The sequence below is a fragment of the Phallusia mammillata genome, chromosome 6, assembly GCF_965637545.1.
Source record: "Phallusia mammillata chromosome 6, kaPhaMamm4.hap1.1, whole genome shotgun sequence".
Lineage (NCBI taxonomy): Eukaryota > Metazoa > Chordata > Ascidiacea > Phlebobranchia > Ascidiidae > Phallusia > Phallusia mammillata.
In genome coordinates this window covers 22798902-22806899 of record NC_137257.1, presented here as the reverse complement: position 1 = coordinate 22806899, position 7998 = coordinate 22798902, and the positions used below count along the sequence as shown (strand labels likewise).

The 7998-nt window shown below is 40.1% G+C and overlaps 1 pseudogene; it reads left to right on the top strand.

The window, feature by feature from the left end:
* The first annotated feature begins 1684 nt into the window (after nucleotides 1–1684).
* On the top strand, nucleotides 1685–5585 carry LOC145234506 (uncharacterized; annotated as a pseudogene).
* Nucleotides 5586–7998: the final 2413 nt, after the last annotated feature.

The window sequence follows — 7998 nt, the reverse complement described above, 5'->3', positions numbered from 1 at the left end:
TTATAACAAAAAACAGAAGAACAAAGCATCAGAAATCTGACTCAGCGGATGTTATAAACACTTCCTGCTGCATTGACCTCATCCAAAGCAAAATTTATAACAAAAAACAGAAGAAGAAAGCATCAGAAATCTGACTCACCGGATGTTATAGACAGTTCCGTTGCTGCATTGAACTCATCTCACCGGATGTTATAAACAGTTCCGTTGCTGCATTGACCTCATCCAAAGCAAAATTTATAACAAAAAACAGAAGAAGAAAGCATCAGATCTGACTCACCGGATGTTATAAACAGTTCCGTTGCTGCATTGACCTCATCCAAAGCAAAATTTATAACAAAAAACAGAAAAAGAAAGCTTTAGAAATCTGACGCACCGGATGTTATAAACAGTTCCGTTGCTGCATTGAACTCATCCAAAACAAAATTTATAACAAAAAACAGGAGAAGAAAGCATCAGAAATCTGAACATAAAGCAACTGATGGCTCGTTGATTGTCTCTTTTAGCTAGCCTTCATTGTAGGACACCACAATCCCACCCTTCCCATTCGAACCCTGGCGGCGGACCATTACCACGGCGGTTACGGCGCCGCCAACATCCCCATACGCGGATCTTTTTCTTCTCTCATCCATCAAAAAATACTACCTTCACAGAATCTTGGATACAGCATCAACTCCCCAACTCCAACTCATAGAATACAATATCGGACTTCAACTTTCTAAACTCTTCAACCTACGAACCTGGAACTTTCTCCCCCATCCCCTCATTACAAACATATTCTTACCATCCTCCATCAAACCCAACCAACCGAAACCGAGTTAACCTGCCCCAAAATCAAACCCCACTACGAAAGGATCTCCAACCCCGACGACCACCAACTTTCCCTCGTCCACTGGCCAAACATCCACCACCCTCTCTTTCCAAATTACATTAAAACATTTAACTACCGACTGGCTCATCAAATTCTTCCCCTTAACTACAAATTTTCCCTCCACCTCCACCTCCTCGACAACGACTCCCAATGTCTCTGCCACAACGCATACGAAAATGAACCCCACCTCTTCCACACCTGCCCTTCCATACAGCCCCTCTTGAATCAAGCGACGAACATCTTTCAATCAACACCAGGACAGCCAACTTCTTACTTTCACTCCCCCACTAGACTCTACTTTCCACAAACAGATCTCCCTCCTCCCTTTAACTTTCTAATTGCATTTCTAAACACCACCCTCAATCACATCATCTGGAAAACTAGAAACAAATTCAAGAATATGCAACCTACGAAGACAACTCAACTGGACCTCACCCACTCCCTGAAGAGATCTCTTAACTTTAAACTTTCTGTCCTGCGGAACAGGCCAGACTTTACCTTTTCGGAGGTATTAACCCGCGCCGTAGAGGTATTTCAAACTATATGAGTAAAATTATCCTGTCTTTCAGTACTGCCTCGTTTCGTTTTTGTCTTTCCAACGTTTTTTTTTATTTGCGCAAACCCAACCCCCATCTGTTTAGAGTACTTTCACTTGCGCCTCATCTGCTGTTTTATTTTCGAGCGTATGTTGTTTTGAATAAAAATACACACACAAAGGCAATGATGATACAAACCTCAGGCTGGTGCCACGACCCCCGGGTCTTATCATCAGGTACCACCTGGGCTCTGAGCCCTCGTGTTGGAAAAAAAAGAAACATGTCAAAGAAGAGACAGGCACCAGCAACTGGCACAAGCCCTTCAAAGAAGCAAGGTCTGCCGTTTTTCCATCATTTCCCCGAGAATTTTATCAGACCGTATGGTTTGGCCGTCCAGGCCGGTGAAGCAACAGAAGATTCGTCGTTCGCGGCTAGGCTCCACCCATACACCTGCGAATGGCTGAAAAGTTCTGCACTGCAAGGTTGAATAGTTTCAATATTACAAATGCTAACAAACGCTGCTATTGCAATGCATATGCAACCGGTTTGGGAACCGCTTGTGACCAACCCTTAAAAAGAAACTCTTTAAGACTTGTGCAAAATAACATTAAGTGCAAATGTGGCACGTACGCCACTGAACAACGCAACTGTTATAGCCTAACGAGAAAGAATCCTGTGCACGTGTAAAGCGCGAATCCCCACGGACTTTAATGCCACCTTTTTTAATAAACTGTTGTACCTTTTTCGCCCCCTCTTCTTTTGAAACGATAAAATGGCGACGACCAAGTACCTGAAAGTTTGTACCCTCAATGTAAACGCATAGGCCAGGCTTCCAAACGGCACGCCCTGTTCCGTCATCTTTAAACTTTGACCTTTTTAGCCTTCAAGAAACCCACTCTATCCCCAAACCGCATCCCTGTGGAATTCCGAATGGACTTCCGGCCCCATCCTCTTAAACTCGGCACCACACAAAGGCTCTGCCAGCGGCGGTGTCGCAGTTCTTCTAAACTCCTCTAGCATTTCCATTCTAAATTCTATTTCTGACTCCACCGGTCGTATTATTACGACCGACATATCTACCCGTAAATATTCATGCACCCTCCGGCAGTAAAACTCATTAAGCCCGCAACACGTTTTTTCGACTCCCTCTACCCCTACCCCTAAAATTTCAAGGTGCTTGTTGGTTTATCAAAATTTGGGTTTTTACAAGAGGGGGTTATACATGTAATCCTTTATAATTGCTATAGGTATGACATGTTATAAATGGTAATGTGTACTCAATTATTTAGTCGGATGATGTGTTGCTCTTTACAATTCCAGGCAATTCACCGGCATCAGCCAACAAGTTCGTATTATTGGTGAAAGAAACCAGATTTATGAATGCTGTGACTATTTTACAGCTTTCGCTGGCCTCTTTTGCTCGTTCTATGTGTTTAACATACAGTATCCTCGAAGTTCACAAGCATCTCTAGAATTTATCCAACGGTTAGCAAGTTCTTGTTAATAAAAAGTATATTTGACAAAGTTTAATTAAACTTTAAACTTAAGTGTCTGGTTCTTGCAAAGAAAACATTATCTTTTGTGCAGGTACTTTGCTGAAATCAATGGATCAGGGACTAAAACGAAGGTGTGTAGGTGGAACGCACCCAAAAGTACTGGCCCTTGGCAGGATAATCCAGTCTGCACAGAATAGTGCTGCATAATTTTTACTGCATATCACTCGGTGTTCGTTAAAATAAACGAAGTGTGCATTTTAGTGTGCTCTTGTTCTCCAAAGAACAAGCCCGAAACTCGACCCAAACCCGAAGGTTGGCAAAAAAGTATAAATTAGGCTCGAAATTTAGATTTAATAAGGGGATATAACAACAAAAATAGGAACGAGTGTAGAGCCAGGCCTAAATTAAGTCAGTTTTATTGAAACCTAAGCCCAAACCCGAATATTGACATGGAAGTCTGAATTTAGATTTACTAAAGTGAAATTACAGAACAAGTGTGGCCAAGTGTAAAGTCAGGCCAAAATTTAGTCAGTTTTATTGAAACTTAGCCCAAATTCCAACAGCCCAACGTACAACCCTGCTTGAAAGTGTTTTGAAAACAGGATGCTGGTTGGCATTGACAAGTATATTTTTTCGATTTTTTGAAGGCAAAATGGAGAACCTTTTGAACATTGTGCATTGAAACACAGTAAACGTTTTTACATTATTATTTTTTAGACTTTCTTTGCATTTGTGTGAAAATCTTTATCCGATGTTGTTCCACCAACTTGCTAAATCATCTTAAAAAACTGCTGCTCTGATGGGAAACTGTTTGAGAACTGCTTTCAAATCGGCCTTGGCACGAGGTTCGTTCTATTTATAGGTGTGCTGATTGTTAACAATTGTTAGTGTTGCTACAGAAAGTAAATCCAAACGAAAAAAAAAGAGTCATTGTGGTGCAGTATTTTACAGATATTTTTACAGTACAATTTACCAGGATATTTGTGGTAAAACTGCTGCCACTGGTTTAGCACGTAAATTTTACAGTGATAATGGCAGTAATTTTGTTTTTACGTGAAAATACACGTACTGTGAAAGTCACAGTAGATTTTACGTGTTATACATGTAAAAACTGCTGCCAGTGGTTTTAACAGTGTACTACGGTCGCATTGGTAACACTCGAAAAGTACGACGTGGTTGTCGCGGCAAAGACGAATGTTTTGTATCACATTGAACCACTGCAAACCATCAACGCCATTACTGACGAACACAAACGTACGGCCCTTCTATGTGCATACGACTGGTTGATGTCTTGCCCGTTAAGTCAATACAAGACCTTTGTCCAAATGCATGAACGCAACGAGCTCCTGCAAAAGCCCAACTTCTCCATTGTTTGCAACGAACCATATCTGAACCGCGCAATATGGCCAGTGCTGTATTGGCGTCGAGAGTGGTGCAAATCCTCAATTTCGAGAAACAGAAGCCACACAAGTATGAAAAAGGCTTTGCAAAAGCAGCGACAACGGTGAAAACTTTGAAATTATACGCTTTCAGTACGATCGTTGGATTTTCAAAACAATTACAGGTGCAATAGAGACTGCCAAGAAACGAAGAGTATTAGATTCTAAACACTCCCAACATACTGGCAATGGCAACACTGTTTTCTGATATTCGGTTTGCCAGATGTCTTCATCACCATCAGCCCCTACGAATGGACCTTTCCACAGCCCTCCTGGTCATCTTTAGGCCGTGATTAAACTAAACCTGGGATTGTGGAAACGATGCACATTGCCCACATTCTTCAGAAATATCTACGGGGAATAGACTTGGCGAAATTCAATTCTCGGAAAGGGCAACGTGATCACCTATTCCATCGTTTCGAATTCCAGCAACCGGAAACTTTGCACGCACCCTTGATACTTTGTCTTAAGGACAGAACGAAAATTAACATCGACCGTTTGGCAGCCACCATTAACATCACCGACGAAACCCTCGCGACAACTGCCTATCGCACACAGAAGAGCAACCAAACGGCGCACGACATTTCCGTCGGCGATGTACGGACACATTTCGACAACACTAAACAATTAATTTTTAGACGCATCGACGTTGACCAAACTTTAAACATACGAGCGTATTTCGATTCACTGCCACTGCTTTTGTCGCTTCAATCAAGTATGGATTTTCAAATGGGCAAAAGAGGACTTCTACTCACAAGTACAAAGACTCTTTTCTATCAGTTTCCAAAGTTCGACAGCCATTCCATGGCATTGAGACACATCACAACACAATGACACCAAGCGAACCCGAAATCAGTTTCGCCTTGACCAACACCCAACTTGCCTACACATCTGCCAACACCAAAAAGTATCTCTTTCCGGTATGGGTGCAACGAGCAGAGATGTGCCAAATCGTTACACCTGCTCAAAAAACGGCTCGAAGTTGCTCCATTTCATGTGGATGTACTTACTACATGGCAAATCGCCACTTGAAGCGCTACCAAATCAACAAAATCATACTGGTCGGATGCAAAATGGTCTACCTGAGTAATGACACATATTTTTTCTAAGACGCACTTCTTCACATATCTTTTAGATCTTTGCAAGCTTTAGCTTATGCACGACTAGTTCCAGAAGACCTCCACATGTTTTCTTAAGTCGTAGCCAACGGGCATTCTAGAAAGACGAAATTGCAATTTCCTGTTGCCTTAAACTGCACGGCAACAAACAACACTTTATTCAGACACACATTGTCAATGGTTAGAAGCTTGTGGTTCGTTTGGAGACAATGGCAAAACAACCTCCTTTCATTTAAAAACCTTAGGATATGCCCGGTGTTACTGAGGTTGCTTTGAACCATTCTGTGTGTGCGAAGGCAGTTTGCAAGTTTGCCTTGAATGATTGGTTTAATGTGCGCCGGTTGCTGCCAAATTCTAGAAGAGCTCTACAAACTTCAACATCACGATTCGCAAAATTCACCAACGGCCTCGAGCTACTTTCGCACTCACATAAGACCGATGAGGAATTAACTCAAGCACTACAACCCTTCGACAACTGGATTCCGCAAGGACCAACTCGCCTGTTACTCAACACAAGTTTTCACGTTCATTCTCTTTAGATGTAGTGCAACTAGCAGATCTGAACGCACCACCACGACCTGTCTACCAAGGACTTCTTATAAAATTAACTGAAAATCGCGAAAAAAGAAGAGGCTTTGTAAACGAAAGAATTGCAACAGTAACAGCGCTATCAGGCCACATATTTATTGTGCAAACCGACAATTTTGTTTTCCGCATTTAATTTTTTTTAGGTTTTTTGAATAAGATTTGCAGCGCAAATAAAAGCATAAATAAATTCTGGCACAGTTTCTATACAAAAAAATCATAATTTATCCATGGGAGAAGGTACTTTACTAATATCATTGTGTATTACTTTGGTATTTTTTTCCAAATTGTTTGGAGATAATTGACTTCTAATTGCTCTAATTAGATTGTTTTGGATTAATTACAGGCCAGGTAGTTCAAGCCAAGCTTATATTCCCTGTGTGTCAAGAATAAGAATAGATGCGACAACAGCACAACCATAAGGATTGTGGCGTCAAGGAGGATGAGCGAGTTTTGCAGATGCAGTGGGAAATGAAACAAATTTACATGAGTTACCTTTATATCCATTACTTTCGGTTTGTAAGAAGATTAAACTTCTAACTTTTACCTAAATTAGTATTTGACCGTTATTCGATCTATTTGTAAAGTATTGGGGGTCAATTGACCAGATTTTGTTTGACTGGTAATAAAATAAACTGTGTTTGTTCAAATTAATATTGAACCATTGTAACGGAGAAGCCGTACGTAGTTTAATTGATTTAGCAGACACTCCTGTTGTTAACAAAATTTGAAACTAACACATACAGGCTCTTTAGCAAAAAAACACAATTTGGTTGTCAGGTAAAGCTTGTTAAGCATCGAGCCAATAAATGATAAGCTGCAGACTGTGCACACTGTTGGTGTGTAATTATTTTATATAATTTGTGTTTTATTAGGAGGCAAGGCAAAGAGATGTTGCCACTAAAACCCTGACAAGTTAGATGCAAGGAGGATATGTGTACTATTTTAAGTTTTAACCATCACACATATGTCCCAATGCAGATGCTAGTTTGTAATGATTTTTGTCATTACTTTGCTGCAAATTTGTATTATTTTTTTGTAACACTGGTTTTTGTCTACGATTTTTTATCCACATTCAAAAATATGTTACTGAGTAAAAGTATTTCACAGTATTTCCAAATAGTGAACCAGAATTCTCCCCTGGATGTGGTGTATTTTATTGCAATATCACTGAGATACATTTGAGGCTATGTGGCGCTTTTTAATAAGAGTTCTTTAAGGGTTACGAAGTTAAGCTCACGGAATTGAACCACAGGCTAGAATAAAGAAGGTACAATCCGTGTTTCATTTCTACAAACTTGGTGAGGAAAGTTTACTCCAGAGAAAACAATTTGAAAAAACGGGTTACCTTGGCAGAAAAAGTGAATTTATAGTCAAGAGATACTTTGAATTTCCAAGAGCGTAAACTTGTTTGAAAGGAAAACAAGCCAACCTCCTCCTGTTTCAGCTTTTGTTAAAAATAAACTCAGAACTTCAGAGAGAACAATAATAGAAACTTAATCACGATCCTTTGTCCCGTTCGTTTGAAATTTTGTGTGGTAAGCAACATTTATTGCGTCATTATCTGTTGTTTAAATCAATTCGAAAACAATGAGTATGTGTAGTGCTAAACGATGCAATGATTTACCTACTTCAGGTTTCTTTTGCACACCCTAAAAGTAATTGAGCATGCGAAAGTTGTGTGTCTAATGCAACTCATTCAACATTAAGTTTCACTTATCCCATAAAAACCGAAAAAAACAGTTTATGGTTTGTTTTGCTTTTTTCTTCAGTATTACTGTGCATAAAGTCGCTAAAAGATAAAAACAAGCCTCCGTTTTTTTCAAACCTCACTTTGACAAATGCAGATATGTTTAAAGAAACATAAAAATGTGTAAAGACCGTCCAAATATTTTTTATGATGCTGGCGTCCGTGCTCCACGTCGCAAATTATAATAGCCTTACGAAATTAGCAGA